General features: G+C 40.0%; 1 non-coding gene across 1 annotated transcript; it reads left to right on the top strand.

Annotated features, from left to right (window-relative positions):
* The first annotated feature begins 10,782 nt into the window (after positions 1-10,782).
* Positions 10,783-10,889, top strand: LOC131226541 (small nucleolar RNA R71). The gene has a single exon (XR_009161916.1). It is a non-coding gene; the product is annotated as a small nucleolar RNA R71 (small nucleolar RNA).
* Positions 10,890-25,380: the final 14,491 nt, after the last annotated feature.

Genomic DNA, 25,380 nt, shown 5'->3' with positions numbered 1-25,380 from the left:
TAATCTAGGGTTGTGTTGGGTGGGATTCCTATTGTTGATCTGACTAGCCATGAATGTCTACTTCAAAAATCTCTAAAATTTAAAATCTTAGACTTAAAAATCAATGGCCCACAAAGCAATATTGGTCAAGTATATGGTCTATATTTGATGAAAAAATAAACAAGTGCTTATCAGTCCAATTGACAAGTTTCATCGTTGTGTATTTACCACCGACGATGAGGGCCATCTTGTAAATGGTTTGAATCAGCCTCCTCATATCTTATTATATCATATTATGATATTAAGATATGTCAGGATTTATTCTACCTAACCTCCTGTTGCACAAGTCACGCACTAAATCATGGGATATGTGTACGATGAGGATTTGCAAGGGATCCTCGAGTCTTACGTGATATCCAGAATGTGTATAAGATATGCACGTTGAGGATGGGAAATGATACAATTAGATTGGCCAAAAAAATAATATATAACTCCCTCATCCAAGGAATCAGACAGGCTCACTGAATAGGTTGGAACATGCATATAAAAGACATGAGAGCTTAAGAAGGATTGATCAAAGGCCCACTACTAGGACATCAATTTTGCATGATTTTTAAAGTATGGATAATCATTTTCAGGCTGTCAGTCAGGTCCCATTGTTCAATGGTCCAATCCAATGAGATTGCACCATGTTCCCATGTACAACTGCAACATATATGCAACATGGTGCATAACAAAGAATAAAGAATTGCATTAAGTCTCTTGTATACATCAATTACAAAAATTGACATAGGGGAGGACGTAATGAGGTCGAGCATTATCTTTATTGATCCATAAACACCTTAAATCCACAAGGTACTCTTGAATCCATAAGAGGCTTTTTGAATCCACGAGAGAAATAGAAGAATTTCTAAGGAATTTTATTCATAGAATGATAATTGATTCATTTAAAAAAAATGAGTTTAACCTCCTTAAATAATCCTAAATAAATCCTAAAATTAAACATAATCAAGGAATCTTAATTAAATAAGGAAATAATTTCAAAAATCGCATAAATTTTCTGCATCCGTCGACCTATAGTTGTCCGGTCGAGTCGACAAGTCGATACAGCCTAAAAGTGTCTAGATATTTAAATCAAAAATTTGTGATTTTCGACATGTCAACCTGATTTGTCAACCTGTCGAACAGTATTTTGACTTATCTAAATTAGCAGAAATTGACCAACAAACAATCTGGAACAATATTTCAACCTATCGAACAGTATTTTGACATGTCTGAACTTGTAGAAATCATCTAGCAAGCAATTTAGAATTTTTAGTGAAATTTTGACTCATCAACGATAAAGGTCGACCGGTCGAACTATGCTGATTTTTCATCAATTTCTCCTTGGGCTTCTTTTAGTCCATGTGCGTTAGGAACGTGCTTGATCCTTGTCCTACATCAGACCCATCCACTTGAAAGAAAAAAAAAAAAACTCGTCGTTGAGTTTGGTTTTTTTTTTTTTTTTTTTTTAATTCAACTTTTTTTTTTCCTTGAGTTTGGTTCACGATACGTGTTCAACTTCTTTGATTTCTTCAACAGATTTAGTTCACAATACTTATTTAACTTATGGTGTTGACATTTGGTAGCATTGTTCTTGTACTCTTCAGTCGGCTTTTTTGATTTCTCGTGGATGTCAGCATGAAAAGTTGCTACTCGAACTACCATATTCTTTGTCACAACACTCATTCCAAGTAGTTTATGCAACGGAAACAAGTCAAGTGCAAATTTAGGAACTTAGGCATATACAACCTCAAATTGGGCCTTGTCGATAGATTGACTCTTTTTGTTGTTGGATACAAACTTAATTTAAGAAAAACCAATCTCCTACATAAGAGGCAATTCATCAAGAATTTCAGTGAATAGAATCATCTTAAACTCCTGCAACACGTGTTTTACATCTGGAACTGTCACGGACATCACTCTCGTCTCTTCAGAGTGTTTAATGAAATCTCATTAGTTTACAAGATGTTGCTCGTCTACTTTAGAAGTATTGGATCGTTTCTCTACTTCCGCGTGTGCGACACTTATGTTGTTGAAGAATCTGGCAGCCTGTCGCAACTCCTTCTCGACTGGGTCAGCTCTTGTCGACAAACAACGAGATTTCTTTGCATAACTCGTCACCGATCAACTACCTTACCAATAATTTTGGTATTGTTAGAACAATACTTGATTATAATCTTGATGGAGGAATCGCATGCACAATAACTCTTTCATCCGCGCTCACGTGTGGATCGACGCCTTCATCTTTCTCGTTCGCTCGAGTTGAAATTGCTCCCACCAAGTTGAAGCTTTGCCCTTCAATTTATATGTCACTAATTTAACATTCTTCTCCTCAATAATTTTCATGTAGTTGAAGAAACGTTTGACATCAAGCAGTTAAGAAGTCATCGATGTGGAGTTGGTAGTTGAAATTAAGAAGGTCGACTTTGTTCACTCCCCAAGTGTAGGGTTGTGATGTAGTAATAAACTAGGTAAGACCGAGGTCGAATCCACAGGGACTGATACCTGTACGTTATCTGAAACCAAGTAGAACTAGAACTAGACTAAGATGCGATCTAAACAAAAATAGAATTTAAGAAATAATTGTGAAATAATTATCTAAAACTTTAAGTAAGTCAGAGGAAAGAAACTAGGGATTCAGAGGATCCACTTGTAGGGATCAGGGAGATCTTTTGCCTGCATCAGGAATCATGAAAATTAAATTGAATTTCCTCTGATATAACTTTAAAGGGATGAAAGGTATTTGAATCAGAATGGATTCCATCATCAAACCATGCCCCGGAGACAGAGCAAATAACAGAATTAAACTAATCACCAACCAATCAGATGACTATAAAGGTTAGGAAGGGTACCGACATCCAACCATGCCCAGGAGACGATGGTGAACATCAGGGCTTCCTGACATTATAATCAAAATAAGAGAAGAGAAATACTCAAAGCCATTGTAAGCCCATTGTAATTTCAGTCACAACATGCCATTAAAAACTAAAAATATTCCCATAAAATTAAATCAAATCAATCTCTTCAGTCTAAACAACAGGCACAAGCAGAAAAATCTCCCATCAAGCTACAAGCTTCACCTCTTAGCCCTAGCTAAGAGGTTTAGCCACACATGATTGGTCTAAACTCAAAACAAATAGAAAGAAAAAGAAAACGAAAAAAGAAGAAGAAGAAGACGAGGAAGAGGGAGAACCAAGGTCGAGCACCTGTGCTCTCTCTCTCCAGCCGTGGATAGCAGAAAGCTCTCGCCTGTCTTCACGTTCAGCCCTTTTCCCAACCATGCACAGCAGCAGCAAAACTCCCTGTTTCACGTTTCTTCCTTCCTTCCTCCGTTTGATCCTGATTCGTCCAAAACCGTAGCTCTCTCTCTCTCTCTCTCTCTCTCTCTCTCTCTCTCTCTCCTCTTGCTCGTTCACGGCTCCAGGGCTGCCTCCTCCTTGCTTCCACGTTTTCTCCTTCCCTTTATAGCTGTCCCAGGTCGACGGCTGCGTGGAGAAAGTCAGTTGGGGTTTTGCGTGCGTAAACCTTACGTAGCAATAGTGCTACGTGCGCAGCCAAACCGTGAAACGGTCTTGCGGACGGCCTTCATGGGAGAACTCCCTGATTGGATTTTCTGATCTTTCTCCATGATGGGATTCGGTTTTGGCCTGGGCTCCACCTGATCGGTGCGGATTTTCCATCTGATCAACGGTGGTGGGCAACAACATCCTGAAAAGGTCGGGCCTTGCGTTCGAAGCGAAATTGCGTAATGTATGTGAAAATTGGATTTTTCGATAACAATGGGGCCCACATGCTATGGTTTTTGAAGAATCAGATCCGTCCATTGGATTCGTGGTGGAATTTTGGTCGAAGATGATGTGATAAATCTCAAATTCAGTGTGACCCACCGGATTTTTCTTTTCTGCTGTCCATCCTGCATTTGAACTTAATTTTCTTGCATGCGCGTACATTGTTGTGAATTGACGCCATGAATTTGGTAGAACCCATCTTCTGGACATATTGGACGGCTCCGATCGTCGAACTGGGTGATCGTGGTGGGCTAGTACACTCCACAGCGGACAACGTCCGCTTGCTGTGCGTAAGACGTCAGGTCAACCGACTTTTACCAGGAGTCCTGGTTCGGTGCGGTGCAGCTGTGCACCTACTGTGCACACGCATCACGTGTGTGGGGTTTACTGTGATGTTCATGAGAAATCCGCTCCGTTCATCCATTTTTTCATCTAATTTAAGGGGTTGAGACCAAAATTAAAGCATATCCAAAAATTAAGTGGGCCCCAGATCAGTGATTTATGGGCTGATCTATCCGTTGGGACACTTCCACAAAGATCCAATGGCTGAAATTTTATATATATGGTTACTTTATGATTCTCAGGTCAGATATAAAGTTCAAGCCAAACGGATGGTTTGAACCCTATGATCTTGCATTCAGTACGATTTTTAGGCCTCTTTATCGTTAATCACTTGGTTTTCTCAGATCTTTGGCATGTGAATTCTTCAATATCAGTCTCCTAAAATCCGTCCCTTGCCTTGTTGATTCTTGAGCATCAAATCCATCCCTTTAGCACCCTTTTCAATCCAAGCTTCTAAATTCACCTTGCATCACAAACATGATTAAATCAGGCCGTTAAACAATACTATGTTTGTAAATCCAGGTAACAACTGGGTCTGATATGCAATATTTGACCCTCAACACAACCCCCAACCAGCATTTTGCTAGTCCCGAGCAAAGTATGCGAAAAATAAATTGAGAATTACAAGATAATTTCTACAACTCAAAGGATTTATAAAAAATAGTTCAGATACTCGAATTCTAAGATTCATGAATGTTAGCATTACTTTTTCCTGAAATCAAGCTCACGGTAAACTTCATAATCAAGTTCAAAATATTAGTCCATCAATTAGTATAATTCTAATTATTGAATTCCATGGATGTATAGTCCAATCTCGACTTGTCAACATTAAGATTCACCTTGATATTTAAGAATATCATTGGTAACAAATAAGAGAAATCACGATAACCCAACTTGGTTTACACCTTATCTTTTTATTCTTTTAATTTTTGATTTGATTTTTTTTTTTTTCATTAGGAGTAACGTCAAGAAGAGGGATCAAATCCTCACCTATAGGGAGCAAACCTAAGGTAAAGACTGTACACCCAACTTTTTCACATATCATTCATGGGGAATTGAATCCTCATCTATAGGGAGCAAACCTATGGTAAAGACTGTTCGCCCAATCCATTCAATTTTCCAAGTTGGTTCTTTTCATGTTTAGTGATTACCAAGTTAATCCTTCAATATCGAACTGAAACCTTAATATGCATGCGAGATGTGTCCTGCGAATTCATGACTCAATCAATGTTTACAACTTTTAATAATGGATTAACAATTCAAACTTAGCTGTGAAATTCAATAGATAACTGAATCCAAGAGTCATAAAGTACCAACATCACGCATCTTGTAGTTCTAAATCGAAGATGGCCGTCAAAATCGCTTCGAATTCATATGAAATTCTAGAAAATTTTAAAAATTTTCACAATTTCTGCTCAAGACTAAGAAAATACTGATTAGGAAACCTAATCTCCCACCCCTAACCAAAAATCTACATTGTCCTCAATGTAAAAGAAATAGGCATGCAATGCACATGGGACAAAATGAGTAACTGAGAAGTAATGGGAAGATAGTACCTGGATGATGCATAGAAAAATACTTTCCAAGAGATCACAGCATGGGTGTCGGTCAGCACGAGAGAAAAGGTAACAAAAATAACACAAAATAAAATCCTACCTATACCACTTTCGTAGGTGCTCTCGATTGCATTTAGCGTATGCAACAAGCCTTTAAACCCCTAGGTTACCCCTAGTGGACGAGTTGTAGTCTCGTGAGGGTTTGCAGTAATGTTACCCACAAACATTGAACTAATGAATGAGAAAAGTGAAATGGAATGAAAATTTGGGTTGCGTCCTAGGAGCGCTAAGTTTAACGTCTTCAACTAGACAAGAATGGACCATGAATTAATCAATCTTGATAACCTGGGTCCGCCTAGGAGATTAATCCTGGTAAACAGGATCAGTCAGAGGCATGGACATGTCCTCTGAATCAAATTTCTCGATAAATGGTTTCAATCGATGTCCATTGACTTTAAACTCCTTGCCATTGTCGGGATCTCTTATCTCAACGGCCCCATGAGGAAAAACAGTAACAACAATGTAAGGGCCGGTCCAACGAGATCGAAGCTTACCCGAAAAAAGATGTAATCTAGAATTGTACAAAAGGACCTTCTGACCAGGCGTGAATGATTTTCGCAAAATGTGTTGGTCATGAAATGCTTTCATCTTGTCCTTGTAAATTCTCGAATTATCGTACGCATCATTCCGGATTTCCTCAAGTTCATTTAATTGAAGTTTGCGTAGCGAGCCAGCGTTGTCCAGATTGAAATTAAGATTTTTGATCGCCCAGTACGCTTTATGTTCCAGCTCCACAGGTAAGTGACAAGCCTTCTCATAGACAAGTCTAAAGGGAGACATTCCAATAGGAGTTTTAAATGCAGTACGGTATGCCCATAAGGCATCGGTCAATCGGATTGACCAATCCTTACGATCTGGGTTAACCGTTTTCTCCAAAATGTGTTTGATCTCCCTATTGGAAATCTCAACTTGTCCACTTGTCTGAGGATGGTATGGGGTGCTCACCTTATGAGAGATACCGTATTTCTTCATTAAGCTCTCAAATGGTTTATTACAGAAGTGTGAGCCTCCATCACTAATGATGGCTCGAGGTGTTCCGAATCGAGAAAGGATGTTTTCTTTTAGGAATTTAATGACCGTGCGATGGTCATTCTTTCGACACGGAATCGCTTCGACCCATTTAGTGACATAATCCACGGCGAGCAAAATATACAGATTTCCAAACGATTGGGGGAATGGTCCCATGAAATCGATGCCCCAGCAATCAAATGCTTCAATGATAAGAATGGGATTCAAAGACATCATATTTCGACGGGACAATGCTCCCAATTTCTGACAACGCTCACAAGCTTTGCAAAACTCATTAGTGTCCCTAAACATAGTGGGCCAGTAAAAGCCACACTGCAGAATCTTGGCCGTGGTCTTTTTAGCAGAAAAGTGACCTCCACAGGCCTCTGAGTGACAGAAGGAGATGACGCTCTGATGCTCATCGTCTGGTACACATCTCCTTAGGATTTGGTCTGGGCAATATTTAAATAAGTAAGGATCATCCCAGAAAAAGTTGCGCACCTCGGTGAAGAATTTCTTCTTATCTTGCGCAGTCCACTGTGTCGGTATGGCACCTGTAGCAAGATAGTTAGCAATATCAGCGAACCAAGGTGAATGGGAGACTCTAAACAGTTGTTCATCAGGGAACATATCATTGATATGGGTCGCCTCAAGGGACTCAGAGGTATTAAGGCGAGAAAGGTGATCGACCACTACGTTCTCTACTCCCTTTTTATCTTTAATTTCCAAATCAAATTCTTGGAGTAGAAGGATCCATCGTATCAAGCGGGGCTTAGAATCATTCTTAGAAAGAAGATACTTCAGTGCCGCATGATCTGTATAGATAATGATCTTGGATCCGATCAAGTAGGACCTAAATTTGTCCAAGGCGAACACTACAGCTAAGAGTTCCTTTTCCGTAGTCGAGTAGTTCACAGGCGGGATTTAGAGTCCTACTCGCGTAATGAATGACGTAGGGCTTCTTATCTTTTCTCTGGCCTAGGACCGCCCCAAGAGCATAATCAGAAGCGTCGCACATAAGCTCAAAAGGAAGGCTCCAGTCGGGTGGCTGCATGATAGGTGCAGTGGTTAACGTGCCCTTAAGCTTGGTGAAAGCTTCCAGGCATTGTTCAGTCCACTCGTACGGAACATCCTTTTGAAGAAGATTACATAAAGGACGAGAAAGAAGACTAAAGTCCTTTATGAATCGCCTGTAAAATCCTGCGTGTCCTAAGAAGGATCGCACGTCTCTGATGTTCTTGGGTGGAGGTAGGTTAGAGATAAGATCGATTTTTGCCTTATCTACCTCGATTCCTTTGGACGAGATGATATGCCCAAGGACAATTCCCTTCTGAACCATAAAATGGCACTTCTCCCAATTAAATACCAATTTCTTTTCTTCACATCTTTTCAGCACACATTTAAGGCTTTCCAAGCACTTGCTGAAAGATGGACCGTAAACAGAGAAGTCGTCCATGAAGACCTCTAGATATTTCCCCACCATATCAGAAAAGATACTAAGCATACATCGCTGAAAGGTGGTAGGGGCATTACATAGTCCGAATGGCATCCTTCGATAGGCAAAGGTGCCGTAGGGACATGTAAATGTGGTCTTTTCCTGGTCTTTAGGGGCTATCTCTATCTGGTTGTAGCCCGAATACCCGTCAAGGAAACTGTAATAGGAATGACCAGCTAACCTTTCCAGGATCTGATCAATGAATGGTAAAGGAAAGTGGTCTTTCCTCGTGACGGTATTCAACTTCCTGTAGTCAATGCACATTCTCCAACCAGTAGTGACTCTAGTTGGCACGAGTTCATTATTAGCATTGGCTACGATGGTGATTCCGGACTTCTTAGGGACCACTTGAGTTGGACTCACCCATTGACTATCAGATATAGGGTATATAATACCCACGTCCAATAGTTTAAGAACCTCGGCCTTAACCACTTCCTTCATGTTTGGATTTAGTCTACGTTGTGGTTGCCGAGCGGTTTTTGCATTATCCTCAAGATATATGTGGTGAGTACAAATCGAGGGATCGATTCCCTTGAGGTCCGCTATCGTCCATCCCAGGGCTCCTTTATGCTCAATGAGAGTAGATATAAGCATACTCTCCTGTTCTTTCTCCAGGTGGGCAGAGATCACCACCGGGTATGTCTCATCTTGACCTAAATAGGCATATTTCAAATCAGAGGGCAAAGGTTTTAGGTCAAGCTTCGGCGGCTTGAGGTTAGACGGTAGAGGCACTACATCGGTTTGTGGTAATTCTTCAAATTGTGGCCTCCACCGGTTAACTTCAAGTACCGGTGCAGTATCAAGCAAGGCACACGTCTCCCTAATCATGTCATCATCAAAATCATGGGAGTGGGCCAGACATGTCTCTAGATAGTCGGAGGATAAGGTTAGAGGTGTCGTATCTTCCACGAAAGAGTCAATCATGTTAATGTCGTGGAAATCGTCATCATCCTCTGCATTGTTGCCGTTATTAAAAAAAATGTTTGACTCCAATGTCAAATTTTCAAAAGACATAGTCATGATACCATTCCTGCAATTGATAATTGCATTTGATGTGGCAAGGAATGGGCGACCAAGAATGACGGGAATCTGAGTGCTCATGTTATTGATGGGTTCGGTGTCCAGGATGATAAAATCTACAGGGTAGTAAAATCTATCGACCTGGACTAACACATCCTCAATTATCCCTCTTGGTACACGAACAGAGCGATCAGCAAGTTGTAGTGTGGTTAGGGTGGGTTTTAATTCACCCAAACCTAACTGTTTGTATACCGAGTAGGGAATCAAATTGACGCTCGCTCCTAAGTCAAGAAGTGCGTGATCAATTCGATGGTTCCCGATTACACATGATATGGTTGGGCTACCGGGATCCTTGAATTTCTGTGGCACGTCTTGCTTCAGGATGGCACTCACTTTCTCAGTCAAGAAGATTTTCTTTTGAATAATTTTCCATCGTTTGGTCGTGCATAAGTCTTTTAGGAATTTAGCATATGAAGGTATCTGTTTAATGACATCAAGTAGAGGAATGTTGACTTTCATCTGTTTCAACACCTCTAAGATATCCTGAGAGTTAGAGAGAGGTTTTGGTGAAACCAACCGTTGGGGGAATGGAGCAACTGACTTATCTAGAAATTCCGGTTCTACTTTTTGTGGGGCATCACTGGATCCATCATTGTTGTCCTCTTCTGGTTCTTGAGGCTTTTCGGGCCTAACCGGAAGAGTTTTATCAATGATCTTCCCACTCCTAAAAGTGGTGATGGATTTAGCATGCCCCATTTGATTTGAAGAGCTGGGATCATTACTCTCGTACTGCGGTTTAGGATTGGGGAGAGGTTGTGCAGGAAGCATCCCCTTTTCTATAACCGTCATACGAGAGTCTATCTTTTGCATAAAATCTGTAATTCCCCGCATTGCCTGAGCCAGCTCTTGTATGGGATTTTGAACCGGTTCCTCTTGAGGTTTCACTTGATTTGGATTTTGATTGAAGAAACCTGGAGGAGTCGCCGTTTGTCCATTCCTCCAATTAAAGTTTGGATGATTTTTCCAGCCAGGATTGTATGTGTTGGAGTTAGGTCCAGTAAAAGGTCTTTGATAATTATTTACGGCATTGGCTTGTTCATTCAACACTCCTCGAAAGGCGGGTATTGTAGGACAGTTTTCAGTTGTGTGAATGTTGCAATCACAGATGCCGCAAACAATTTCATTGACCTTATCCTTCTTTCCTTCCATGGCCTCAACTTTCCTTATGAGCGTAGTCACTTTACACTTGAGATCATCCTCTTCTTTCAAGAGATATAATCCACCTTGTTCCTTTAATTGAGTCGGCCTAGACGTGGTGTTCGCCATTGGGTAATAGTCCCATGATTGTGTTTTTTTGGTGAGACTATCGAGGTAATCCCATACCTCGTCAACATCTTTGTTGATGAACTCTCCATTACACATTGTCTCGACCATTTGGCGCATGGAAGATGTCAGTCCATCATAGAAAAAATTTGTAATGCGCCACGTTTCAAATCCGTGTTGTGGGCATGAACTGACCAAATCTTTGAACCTTTCCCAACATTGGAAGAATGTTTCATCTTTCTTTTGGGCAAAGTTCATGATCACTTTTCTGAGGGTAATCGTTTTATGATGTAGGAAGAATTTTTTTATGAATTCCCTCTGCATATCGTTCCATGTGCCAATGGATCTAGGACGCAGTGAATGTAACCACGTCTTAGCTTTCTCTTTTAAGGAAAAAGGAAAGAGTTTCAGCCTAATTGTATCCTCAGATACATTAGGAAAACATAATGTAGCTATAATCTCATCGAACTCTTTCAAATGTAAATATGGACTTTCTGATTCAAGTCCATGGAATTTGGGAAGGAGTTGGATAACTCCTGGCTTGATGTCCATTTGTCCTGTGTTTTCAGGAAAAATCATGCATGAGGGCATACTCACTCCCGCCGGTTGTAGATAATCTCGTAAAGTACGAGGCGGGGGTGCCTGTTGCACCTCATTCTCATCTTGGGTATCCTCCACCCTGGGTGGAAGTGGAGGAGGTTGGTCTTCAGCCATAACCTCAGTTAACTCAGGGGATTTCGAGCGGTGTCTAGTCCTGCGATGGATAGTCAACCCCTCAGCCAATCCTCCTTCAGTCAAGAGACGTCGAGTGTCGTCACGGGCCCACTTGGGCATGAAAACACTCGCAGCCCTCAATTAAAAACCTAATCCGAAGAAAGGAAAAGAAAATCTAGAAAGAAAGAGAGAGTTGGAAAGAAATTACCAAATTGGAGTCCTGAGTTAAAACCTGCAAAATAAAACAAAATAAGTTAGATTCTAAAAAGAGAAGAACAATTCTTTAAAAGAAAGATAGAAGTGAACTAACTTCTAAAAGAAAGAATTCCTAAAAGAAAGTGAAAATTTCCAAAATAAATTAAGAGAGTCCTAAACTAGAAAGTAGATTACTAAAAGAGAATTGAAAAATAGAAAGTAGGGAACGAGCTTACCGAATTAGAGATTTCTATCTTAAAGGCCTACAAAATAAGAAGGTTAGTTTCTAAAAAAAATTCTAAAACTAATTTAGGAAACAAATTAGATTTTAAAAGAGTTAAAATTAGAAAGTTACTAAAATAAAACAAAAATAGAAAGTTAATTTCTAAAAAGGAAAAGAAATAACCTAATTTCTAAAAATAAACTATTTCCTACAGAAGAGAGGATACTAGAGTTAGAAAATTTCTAAGATTTAAACCTTAATTCTAAAAACAGAAGAAGTAGAGAAATTAGGAAGGAATTACCAATTTAAGAACTTATGTCAGGATCCTACAAAACAGGAAAACAGGTTAAGTTCTAAAAATAGAATAAAATAAAATAAAAACTTCTATCCTAAAGTAAGTAAAATCCTAACCTAATTCTAAAACTAATTAATTTCAGAAAAACGTAACCGTCAGTCCCCGGCAACGGCGCCAAAAACTTGTTCACTCCCCAAGTGTAGGGTTGTGATGTAGTAATAAACTCGGTAAGACCGAGGTCGAATCCACAGGGACTGATACCTGTACGTTATCTGAAACCAAGTAGAACTAGAACTAGACTAAGATGCGATCTAAACAAAAATAGAATTTAAGAAATAATTGTGGAATAATTATCTAAAACTTTAAGTAAGTCAGAGGAAAGAAACTAGGGATTCAGAGGATCCACTTGTAGGGATCAGGGAGATCTTTTGCCTGCATCAGGAATCATGAAAATTAAATTGAATTTCCTCTGATATAACTTTAAAGGGATGAAAGGTATTTGAATCAGAATGGATTCCATCATCAAACCATGCCCCGGAGACAGAGCAAATAACAGAATTAAACTAATCACCAACCAATCAGATGACTATGAAGGTTAGGAAGGGTACCGACATCCAACCATGCCCAGGAGACGATGGTGAACATCAGGGCTTCCTGACATTATAATCAAAATAAGAGAAGAGAAATACTCAAAGCCATTGCAAGCCCATTGTAATTTCAGTCACAACATGCCATTAAAAACTAAAAATATTCCCATAAAATTAAATCAAAAATCTCTTCAATCTAATCAAAAGGCACAAGCAACATCTCTCCCATCAGGCTACAAGCTTCACCTCTTAGCCCTAGCTAAGAGGTTTAGCCACACATGATTGGTCTAAACCCAAAACAAATAGAAAGAAAAAGAAAACGAAAAAAAAAAGAAGAAGAAGAAGAAGAGGAAGAGGGAGAACCAAGACCGAGCACCTGTGCTCTCTCTCTCCAGCCGTGGATAGCAGAAAGCTCTCGCCTGTCTTCACGTTCAGCCCTTTTCCCAACCATGCACAGCAACAGCAAAACTCCCTGTTTCACGTTTCTTCCTTCCTTCCTCCGTTTGATCCTGATTCGTCCAAAACCGTAGCTCTCTCTCTCTCTCTCTCTCTCTCTCTCTTTCTCTCCTCTTGCTCGTTCATGGCTCCAGGGCTGCCTCCTCCTTGCTTCCACGTTTTCTCCTTCCCTTTATAGCTGTCCCAGGTTGACGGCTGTGTGGAGAAAGTTAGTTGGGGTTTTGCGTGCGTAAACCTTACGTAGCAATAGTGCTACGTGCGCAGCCAAACCGTGAAACGGTCTTGCGGACGGCCTTCATGGGAGAACTCCCTGATTGGATTTTTTGATCTTTCTCCATGATGGGATTCGGTTTTGGCCTGGGCTCCACCTGATCGGTGCGGATTTTCCATCTGATCAACGGTGGTGGGCAACAACATCCTGAAAAGGTCGGGCCTTGCGTTCGAAGCGAAACTGCGTAATGTATGTGAAAATTGGATTTTTCGATAACAATGGGGCCCACATGCTATGGTTTTTGAAGAATCAGATCCGTCCATTGGATTCGTGGTGGAATTCTGGTCGAAGATGATGTGATAAATCTCAAATTCAGTGTGACCAACCCGATTTTTCTTTTCTGCTGTCCATCCTGCATTTGAACTTAATTTTCTTGCATGCGCGTACATTGTTGTGAATTGACGCCATGAATTTGGTAGAACCCATCTTCTGGACATATTGGACGGCTCCGATCGTCGAACTGGGTGATCGTGGTGGGCTAGTACACTCCACAGCGGACAACGTCCGCTTGCTGTGCGTAAGACGTCAGGTCAACCGACTTTTACCAGGAGTCCTGGTTCGGTGCGGTGCAGCTGTGCACCTACTGTGCACACGCATCACGTGTGTGGGGTCTACTGTGATGTTCATGAGAAATCCGCTCCGTTCATCCATTTTTTCATCTAATTTAAGGGGTTGAGACCAAGATTAAAGCATATCCAAAAATCAAGTGGGCCCCAGATCAGTGATTTATGGGCTGATCTATCCGTTGGGACACTTCCACAAAGATCCAATGGCTGAAATTTTATATATATGGTTACTTTATGATTCTCAGGTCAGATATAAAGTTCAAGCCAAACGGATGGTTTGAACCCTATGATCTTGCATTCAGTACGATTTTTAGGCCTCTTTATCGTTAATCACTTGGTTTTCTCAGATCTTTGGCATGTGAATTCTTCAATATCAGTCTCCTAAAATCCGTCCCTTGCCTTGTTGATTCTTGAGCATCAAATCCATCCCTTTAGCACCCTTTTCAATCCAAGCTTCTAAATTCACCTTGCATCACAAACATGATTAAATCAGGCCGTTAAACAATACTATGTTTGTAAATCCAGGTAACAACTGGGTCTAATATGCAATATTTGACCCTCAACACACTTTCATCCTGAATTCTCGATTAGTCCGATCATCCCAACTGTTGCCTCGTCTGGGTTGTTCGATGATCATATCGTTGATCCCTTCGTCGCTAGATCCCACCTCCTCAGATGTAATTCTTTGTTTCATCATTGGTATCGCACTACAGTCAACACAATTACAAATTTTAGCGCCTACCAGGGGCGAATCACTGCCACAAACATGGAGTTGCCCTAGGGCCTACGTCATGAGATCGATGATAGCTTACAACTCTTGCATGACTTGTTGATCCTCTCGCAAGACTGCTTCAAAAGCCTCCCTTGTTAAATGACAATTCCCTAGAGCATCATCCATTAGAATGCTACACGACCCGTCGTCAGAAGCCATAGTTCTAAGGAGAAAGCCTCGCTGTGATACCAATTGATATAGGGGAGGACGTGATGAGGTTGAGCATTGTCTTCCTCGATCGATAAACACCTTAAATCCATAAGAGGTTTCTCGAATTCACGAGAGAAATAGAATAACTTCTAAGAAATTTTATTAATAGAATAATATATATATATATATATATATATATATATATATATATATATATATATATATATATATATATATATATATATATATATATATATATATATATATATATATTAATATTAAAGAGTTTTAACTTCCTGAAATAACCCTAAACAAACCCTAAAAATGTAATCAAAGAGTCCTGACCAAATAAGGAAACAAATTCCAAAAATCGTGTAAACTTTTTACGTATGTTGACATGTTGTCGACCAGTAAAGTCAATAGGTTGAAACAGTCTAAAAGTGTCCAAAGATTTAAACCAAAATTTCTGTGATTTTTGTCCCGTACACTCGATCTGTCGACCTATTGAACAATATTTTGAACTGTTTAAACCGGTATATATTAGCCAACAAACAATCTAGAACAATACTTTGACATGTCTAAATTAGCAGAAATCAGCCAACAAACAATCTAAAATTTCTAACAGAATTTCGACATGTTAACCATAAAAGTCAACCAAACCAACTATGCTAAATTTTTGTTGATTTCTCGTTAGGCTTCTTTTTGGTTCATGTGCATTAGGAATGTGCTTGGTTCTCATCCTACATCAAAAATTCATAATTTGTTGTTTGTTCCATTAACTTATGTGAATAGATGCATATGAACCATCACACCCTGTTAAGATAATTTTTATTTCATATTTTTCATAATTTTACCAGGATACTCACAGAGACTCATTCATTCAGGCGGACAGAACACCACTAGAATCTCCAAATGCGTCCCAGTCTGCCACAGGTGCAATTTAGACAGCTCATTAACAAACACATCCCCGCATTGACGGGTTGATTTAGACTATGTGCATGCAAAAGCGAATTTAATGATGTAACCTTCTTCCCAAGAGGAAGAGAATTATATAAAAATTTAAAAAAAAAGTTTTTTATTTTATTTTATTTTATTTTATTTTAGGTTAGCTTGTTAGTACACAACCATGTCAGTACACACACTCCACTGTTAGCCACCCCCACTAGGAATCGATGCCAAGACCTCAAGTGTTGAAACAAGGTATGTCAACTCATTCTACCAGTTGAGCTATGGATCTGGGTGTTGGATTGTGTTGGATGATACACAGGCACTTAGTAATTACTTAGAAAATGCACACATGCCATACAATAGTCAAATTAAACCATCCATATAAAGGTACTTTCTGCACACATACCTTAAACTAAAAATTAAGCTTACCGGTTCATCATAATTTCAAATTGGTGGACACTTATTGGATGGTTAAGATGAAAAATATCCAATGGTCTTATTTACACAAAACGAGAGTCCACAATTTAAGGTTGTGATTGTTCAACTAACCTGATCTTAGGATTGTTACTTTGTAATAATGGGCTGCACATTTTAGTAAATTTTATTTGAATTAATGTACATCACATGTATAATTTCTGAGTGCCTATGTATAAAGCGTCATAGGCAGCCTGAGCATCATATAATTCCACAGTTGACAGCTGGGCCACACCTGGCTGAAGAACTTTGGAAGATAAATCTGAACCATTGGTAAATTAGTTCCAACAACTTTGGGTTCATGTTACACCTTAGATTTGAATTTGCTTATTTTTTTGGTTCATACCCTACAATGGGCCGGAAAATGGATGGACTACGTGGATAGACAATGCATTTATCACAGTGGGCCCTGCGGCCATGGCTTGGTTGAGGCCTGCGCATCTATTCCCTTTCCATTTCCATGCCACCAATACATGGTTTAGGATCATTTAAGTAAGATCGTTTCGAGGATATCTCCATCCAATATTACCTTTTCCATTAAGATGGCATGCCCCCGGTTGTACAGACACGAGGCTTGAGGAGACTCTTCGGCCTGAGGACCAGACAGGGACAGCCTATGACTTTCTATATTTACTACGTTATTCCATGCGACAGTGGTGGTGCACTAATTGCTTGGGGAGATTGCTTGGACTTTTGGATTGTCTTTATATGATAGTGGTTAGAGAAAATAGCGGCTAACTAGTAGTATGGTAAAATACAAAAAAAAAAAAAAAAAAAAAAAAACACTAGGACCTCTTATAAATGGCTGAACATAGTGTGTTTTGAAAATTAACAAGGAGTTCTTTCTCATTTTAGGTTTCTTCTAGTTAACTTACATGATAGGTGAGGCCTAATTTCGTGGCGCCCACCTGAAAGTGTAGGTTGTACATCAATCCATTTTTCCAAGTCATTTTTGGGCTCATTTCCTAAAAGAAGTGGATTCAAATTTCAAGTGTACCATGTTGTTAAAGGATGTCTTAAATCTTGGTCATGCTCGACCAGTCGAGGGACTGAGTCGACTAGTTGAAGGTCCCTTCGACTGGTCGAAGATAGTTCGACTCGAAGTCCAGGAACGAGGTATTTGGGATTTCCAGAACGCTTGATTAGTTGAAGCCCTGGCTCGACTAGTCAAATGTTACGCATATAGTGCGCGGATTCGGTGCGGACTGCATAAATTTGAGGCAGTTTCTAGGGGGGTGCATAAGTGAGATTTTCCTATCTATAAATAGGAGTCTCTAGGGCCATTCTAAAGTATTCAAAGTCTTCCTAAAGGTATTCTAAGAGTTTTTAAAAGGATGCTAAGGTTATCAAAGAGTGTAGTAAGGGTAAGATTCGAGGTTGTTCGAATCGGGTAAGTCTTCTCTCTTTGTAATTTCTATTTTTATAGTGAAGATCTGTCGCTTCGTGCTGTGGTTTTTTTCCGCAAGGGTTTTCCACATTAAATCTTTATGTTCTCTTATGATTGCTTGGTGCTCTTGGATTGCTATCCTATATCCATATTGTGTGATTCCCCAGCATAAACCCCAACAAGTGGAATCAGAGTAATCGTTGGGGCACAGATTTGAATCTGTAGGATTAACAATAATGGGAAGTACTAGGTATGATATTAAGAAATACTCAGGGAAAATAACTTTGAGTTATGAAAGATCAAGATGATCAGTTCCTTAACTAAGTAAGGTGAGGATGGTGCTCTTGAGGGGAGAAAGTCTAGTATGACTGATGATAAATGGAATAACTTTGATAAGATGACCTTATCCTTAATCAGTTTATGTCTCACATATGATATTTCTTTATAATGTTTTGAGAGAAAAAACTGCGGCTAGTTTATGGGCGAAGTTAGAAGATATTTATGCGAAAAAATTCTTTGAAAATTGCGTACACTTGAAGCGGCGGTGGTATAACTTTAAGATGACAGAGGGTGTAGATCTAGAGGCTCACATCAGCAACTTTAATAAATTGATTTGCAAATTGCTAGATACAAAGGAAGTGATTAAAGATGAGGAACAAGCATGTATATTGTTGAATTCTCTTCCCACATCATATGAGTCATTCGAGGACATAATGTGCACCATAAATAAAACCTAGAGTGTCGATGCCATTATCTCAACCCTTCAAGGGAAGGCCATCAGAAAGCTACACGACGATATAGGAACATCTTCCGATGCACTGATTACGAGATGTAAGAATTCTAAGCAAGATACATGATCTTCAAGACCTAGATCTAAATCCAAAGGCAAGGGCAAAGGAAAACTAAAGTACTGAAACTGTGGGATGTCTGAACACATGAATAAGGATTGTACCAATCCTAAAGCGAAGAAAGAAAATTCAGCAGCTTCTTCCAATGAGGCCAATTTGTTACATCTGATGAAGAGACAAGTGGTGATGATGTACTATTTGTATCTATGATCGGACACTTGCAAGACAATCATGGAGATGAGTGGATCCTTGACACAGGAGCGTGATGTCACATGACTCCTCATCGGAGTTGGTTCACCAGTTACAAATAATGCAATGGTGGACATGTTTTTATAGATAATGACAATGCCTATAATGTTGTGACTATTGGTACGGTGAGCATCAAGATGTTTGATGGAATGGAGGGTACCTTGACTGACGTCAAGCACGTTTCTAATATGAAAAAAAATTCTAATTTCTCTCGATATACTCGAGGCTATAGGGTGTAAGTTCACTGGTATTGATGGTGTCCTTAAAGTTTCAAAAGGGGCACTCATGGTTATGAGAACGCAAAGACACAGAAACCTTTGCAGGTTGATCGGGAACACTTCAGCAGGTGGTTCCATGTCTCTATGTATGTGGCATGCTCGTCTGGGCCACATGTGCGAGCAGGGCATGAAGGAACTATCTGATCGTTGTTTGATTCTGACTTTTAAAGATTGTGATTTAGATATATGCAAGCATTGTATATATGATAAACAATCTAAATTATCTTTTAAATCTGAAAAACATGTATGTAAGGGAGTGCTTGATTATGTACACTTTGACGTATGGGGGCCATCACTAGAAATTTCTGTTGGGGGATCGTCATGGTTTGTTTCATTCATTAACGACTACTCTAGGAAAGTTTGGTTATACTTCATAAAATGTAAATATAAAGTTTTCACCATATTCAAACAATGGAAGGTAATGGTAGAAAAACAGTCAGGGCGAAAAATAAAGGTTTTAAGGACTGACAATGGTGGAGAATTTACTTCCACAGAGTTTAATAAATATTGCAAGGATGAAGGGATCATTAGGCACAACATAATGCGACACACGCCCGAACAAAACGGTGTGGCTGAGCAAACGAATCAAACTCTCTTGGAGAGGGTCCGATGCATGTTAAGTAATGCTGTGTTGGGTAAGACTTATGAACTGAGGCTGTTAACACGGCTTGCTATTTGGTAAATTGGTCTCCTTCAATAACAATTGAATGTAAAATTATAGAGGAAGTATGGAGTGGTCATAAGATCGACTATTTAAATTTGCATTTGATTGTGAGACTTACTCTCATGTACCGTCAGTTGAGAATGATAAGCTAAACCATAGAGCTAAAAAGTATATTTTTGTTAGCTATGGTCTTGGTGTGAAAGGTTACAAGTTATTTGACAAGATCACACACAAGGTCATCACTAGCCGTGACGTCAGATTTGATGAAAGCTCTCTATTCCGCAAGAATGATCATGAGGAGCAATAGGAATCAGAAAGGTTGTTCGTAGACGTCCAGATTGATACATATGATACTCAGGTAGAAACAGATGTGCAGACAGAGGTATAAGATCAGGTGAAGCAGCCACCTGTGAGAAGGAATCTACCGCATGATCGTAGGTTACCAGTAAGATACAGGGACGACTCTAATATTGCATATGCCCTCATTACAGATGAGGGGGACGGATCTACTATTTAAGAGGCTCTCAGTGAGCCTGATGTAGAAAAGTGGAAGGCGACTATGGATGATGAGATGGACTCATTGCACAAAAAATACACATAAGAGCTGGTGGAGCTTTCAGTGGGCTGAAAAGCGATCTGATGCAAGTAGTTATTCAAAACAAAATAGGATAGATACAAAGCTAGATTGTTAGCAAAGGGTTATGCTCAGAGAGAATAAATCGACTTCACAGAGATATTCGTGCCGGTGATTAAGCAGATGTCTATTAAATTCGTGTTCGTGCTAGTTACCCAATATGATCTCGAGCTGAAACAATAGATGTCAAGACTGCATTTTTGCATGAGGAGTTGGAAGAGCAAATGTAAGTTAAAGGGGCATTGAAAAAAGTTTGCAGGTTAATGAGGTTGTTCTACGACATTAAATAGTCGTCTAGGCAATGGTATAAAAAATTTGATTATTTCATGTTGAGTCAGAAATTTACTTAGAGTGAATACGATTACTGTGTCTATTACAAGACATTGAGTGATAACAGATTGATCATGTTAATATTGTATGTTGATGATATGTTGATCGCCAGTCATTATATGTCTGAAATTAATGAACTGAAGACTCAGTTATCAGGGACATTTGAGATGAAAGATTTAGGGGCTATAAAGAGAGTTCTTGACATAGATATTCATAAAGACAAGAAGGGGAGCAGGCTTTGGTTATCACAAGCAGAATACCTTGAAAGGGTATTGATCAAGTATGGGATAAACCAGACAAAGTCAGTGAGTATTTCTCACGCGGCTCACTTCAAGCTTTCCTCAAAACAATGTCCTAAATCAAATGAGGAAAAGCAGGTTATGTCTCATGTGCATTATTCGAATGCGGTTGAAAATTTAATATATGTCATGGTCTGTACGAGACCAAATATTTCACAGGCAGTCGGTGTTGTGACCCAAATACATGTCAAATCCCGGTAAGCAATATTGAGAAGCGGTGAAATGGCTACTTCGATACATTCGAGGTACAAAAGACTAAGTCTTAACTTTTGAGAAGACAAGGGCAAAGTTGGTATGGTATGTGGATTTAGATTATATAGGTAGTGTGGATTCTAGAAAGTTTACTTCAGGATACTCGTTTGTACTAGTGGGTGGAGCAATCAGTTAGATGTCGAAGCTTCAGTCCGTGATGGCTCTTTCCACTACTGAAGCAGAATATACGGCAGTGATGGAAGCGTTTAAGGAAAATGTTTGGTTAAGAGGCATGATAAATCAGTTGAGACTTCAGCAGGTGGTCGTGCCGGTTAACTGTGATAGCAAGAGCGCTATTAATTTGGTTAAAATTTCTGTTTATCACTCACGTACTAAACACATTGATGTTCGTTACCATTTTATCCGACAAGTGCTTGGGGAAGGAGGCATAACACTAGAGAAGATTCACATCAGTATGAATCCAACAGACATGTTTACTAAGGTTGTTCCTAAGGAGAAGTTCAAGTTCCGTGTAACTTTTCTAGGCTTAACGATGACATAAAAGAATGATGGAGTATGCACGAGAAGCATTGATTGAAGCTATAATGCAATACAGAGATAAGAGAAGAGGTCAAGAAGCTACACGGTTGAAGATTAAAGACATGGTGAAGATTGTTGTTAAAGAATGTCTTAAATCTTGGTCATGCTCAACCAGTCGAGGGACTGGCTCGATTAGTCGAAGGTCCCTTTGACTAGTCGAAGATAGTTCGACTCGAAGTCTAGTAACGACGTATTTGAGATTTTCGGGACGCTCAACCAGTTGAAGCCCTGGCTCGACTAGTCGAAGGTTACGCAGATGGTTTTTTCTCACAAGGGTTTTTTACGTTAAATCTTTGTGTTCTCTTGTGATTGCTTGATTCTCTTGGATTGTTATCCTAGATTTATATTTGTGTGATTTTGCAGCACAAACCCCAACATACCATACCATAGGAAACACTAGTTATTAAAGACCCTACCATTCAAAACTCATCGGACTCTTCGTAATGTTTTCATAATGCTTATTTGCCATCAAACCTGTTGATAAGGTATCACTAAGGGAAAAAGTAAATATCAGCTCATCAAAACTTTAATTGCCCCTTTATGGACAATCACCACGGTTTCCCTAAGGTATGGTCCACCTTAGAACTAGATCTACTTCATTTCTGAGTTCATGCTAGAAAATAATCTTTAAAATAAAAATAAAAAAACAAATGAACGGTATGGATTTAGTATACATATATCAAGGTGGGCGTAGGGTAAGGCCCGCACTGACTTGGTGAGTCGGGATCTCACCTAATCCGCTCCCGTTGCCAACTTTTAGGGACGCGGATTGCCTTGATGGCACACTCATAATGTGTTGACATGGCAACATTCTGTGGGCCCGCTATAGTGTATGTGTTATATCTACATTGTAGATCTAATTTGCGAATAATTTTAGGGCATGAACCCAAAAATGACTGGATCACATTATGAAAAGCATTGGGGATTGAACGCCTACCATTAAAAGCTTGTTGGGGGGCACTGATGTTTTGGATCAAGATGATATCTGTATTTTCTCTTCATCAGTTTGATCTTATAAATAGGATGGATAGGAAATAAACATTAGCGGTGGGCACATCACTTTCCTAACTACTTTCTAGGTCTGGTCTACTTTAGCTTTGGATCTGCTTCATTTTCAAACTGATTCAACAAAATGATCTCCAAAAATGGATGGACGATGTGGATATAATACATACATCATGTGGGACCCATAGAACTTTGCTACGTCACGCCTCAACACACCACGAGGCCACAAAATCTGTCCAACCAACGACTACGTACAGCGACCAACTGTTGATAGAGATCTTGAGATCTTGGTTTTAAAAGTAAATATTCTTTTTTGAAAATTTTGTTTTTCGCCAAAATGAAATTGAAAAAATAAAACAAAAGAAAATTTACTTTTTTGTTTAGTCTCACATTGAATGAAGTGGGAGAAAACTTTTTATTTATAAGTCTTTGGGTGTATTTGGAGAAATGGAGGTAGAGATGCTTAGTTCATATAACACACGTGCTCTCGGGCTCGGGCATAGGCATGAGCGTGAGCAGTGTAACCGTAGTGGCACTAGATGCTGCAAATGGTCAGGTCAACAGATCCAAAATCATCGACTATTTTTTAGAACAGTTAATAGCCTTAATAGCCAAAACAGTCCAAAAACGGACGGCTCTTGATGATCTAACAATCTGAAATGTTCTTAAATTAGTTCCAATGGTTAGAAATATTTCACAAACGTTCTTAATCATTGATGACCTCCTAGCAACAGTCCACACCCCAGATGCTATATAAACTAAACCCTCCAGGTCCAAAATTATCCAAGTCCAATTAATTAAATTCGATCTGATCTCTCAAAGCTTTTCTTTTAACGTTATTCAAGAAAAACTTACTGAGTGACTCGAATCTTGTTTCAATCACTAAGTTTGGTCACTCAACAAATTTGCCAGAGTAACGAACTGCGTTAACCGAGTCCCTGTGAGTAGGTCCCTTTGTAATTGTTGCACTGCGTTAGCCGAGTCCCCTGAGTAGGTCTCTTTGTAATTGATACATGCAGGACCTTAAGGAAAAAAAAACTTGTCTGATCCTGTAAGCAATTCTCCTGTGACCTATCAACAGTCTCAATATCAATCGAGAAGAAGGCGAATCAAGCTTTGACAACGTATTACATACGTAATTCAGTCTGGTGGTATTTTTTTTTTTTCGATTTCCAATATTATTTGTAAAATATTTTCTAAAAAAAATACCAAGAGATGGCAACGCTGAATATTGAAGGGTTGTGTGATCAATGGTTAGATACTGGCTAAATTGCTGAGTCCAAGAAGATTAACGAGCCCGGATTCAACAGTCCAGGGTCAGGCCCTATACTTCCCAGCAGTCTCAGGCTACAAAATTTGAACTACTTATCACATTTTGGGATTTCCTGACGAGCGGCTCAGATCCATACACACGTGTTTCATTTCCAAGTGTGAGATGACCACATCCTTGCAGTGCAATTAGCATCATTAAGTGGGTCCATTGAAATGCCCTTATTGGATCAGGACCCTGTTAGAAAAGTGATAGAAACCAAGGTCCAAAGACCCGACGGGTACCAGAATGGATCTGGTTTGAGGTCCTAAAAATGAGCCCCGAACCCCAACAGCCCTAGCGGGGGTGTCAAAAGATCGGGTCCTAAGGGCTGTAAAATGGAGAGACGAAAGGGGCCGGAGCGAACAGTAGATGGCGTGGCAGGTCTGTGGCCATCAAATGGGCTAAGGAGCCCGTCAGAATCCAATTCATAGAGTTTCCCATCGGAAACAACAGACCCTATTGCATCATGAAAGGCTCCATTTGAATGCCCAGTTATAGAATTGGGGTTAGTACCCAAAACCACAAAACCTGAAAGATTAGGCCCACTACCCAATATCAACGTATTAGATTGATTAAGGGGCTGGTCCCTTGCTTTGTGGACGTCCATAGGGATGAATCTTTGTTAGTCTAGAAATGGGCCTAGAAACGAGGCCCAACATTAATGGGCCGGACCACTCATCCTAGAGATTCAGAAGCCAGAGTTGCAGGCCCCACAGCAAGCCCAGATTGGTAGGAAGGCACACTGCGTCTGGCTCTAGAAACGCTGGAGACATTGGGCATGGGCCCAGAATCGGTTTCGGAGTGGGCCTGGGAGCTCGGTTAGGTCCAGCACTACTCATAACAGCCGGGTCATGTCCCGCTATTCCCGTCATGGTCCTGGAAATCGGGATGGGCCTTACGTGCATTTGGCATTCACCTCCAACGGTCGAAATTTCGATCGTTTCAGGGGAGAGGCCGACCGTTGCGGGATTGCGGGAATGCTGGGGTTGCTGCCCTGGTTGGGTGGAATTGGAATATAGGGAAATGTTACCGGAGTTCAGAGCTGCTACGTAGACAGAGAAGGAGAGGTTTCACCATTTCCGCCGCTTGGAGCTCCTTCCACCTACAGCGTCTGGGATGAGTGCGAATCACCAGCCACCGGCGATTGACTTCTGATGCTCCATCGGGAAGACCCAACAGCAATAGAGCTTGCGAGACGCGCACCGCCGGATGAAGCCATGGGAGCTGGCAAGGGTGAGTTTTGTTGGTTGATTAGTAGCAGGAAACAGGTGGAACTTCCGGGCAATAAGAGAATCCGACGACATCTGAAGAACGCCCA

This window comes from Magnolia sinica, chromosome 14 (assembly GCF_029962835.1).
Source record: "Magnolia sinica isolate HGM2019 chromosome 14, MsV1, whole genome shotgun sequence".
In the NCBI taxonomy this organism is placed as follows: Eukaryota; Viridiplantae; Streptophyta; class Magnoliopsida; order Magnoliales; family Magnoliaceae; genus Magnolia; species Magnolia sinica.
The sequence above is the reverse complement of the archived record's forward strand: the minus strand, read 5'-3'. Positions and strand labels throughout refer to the sequence as shown.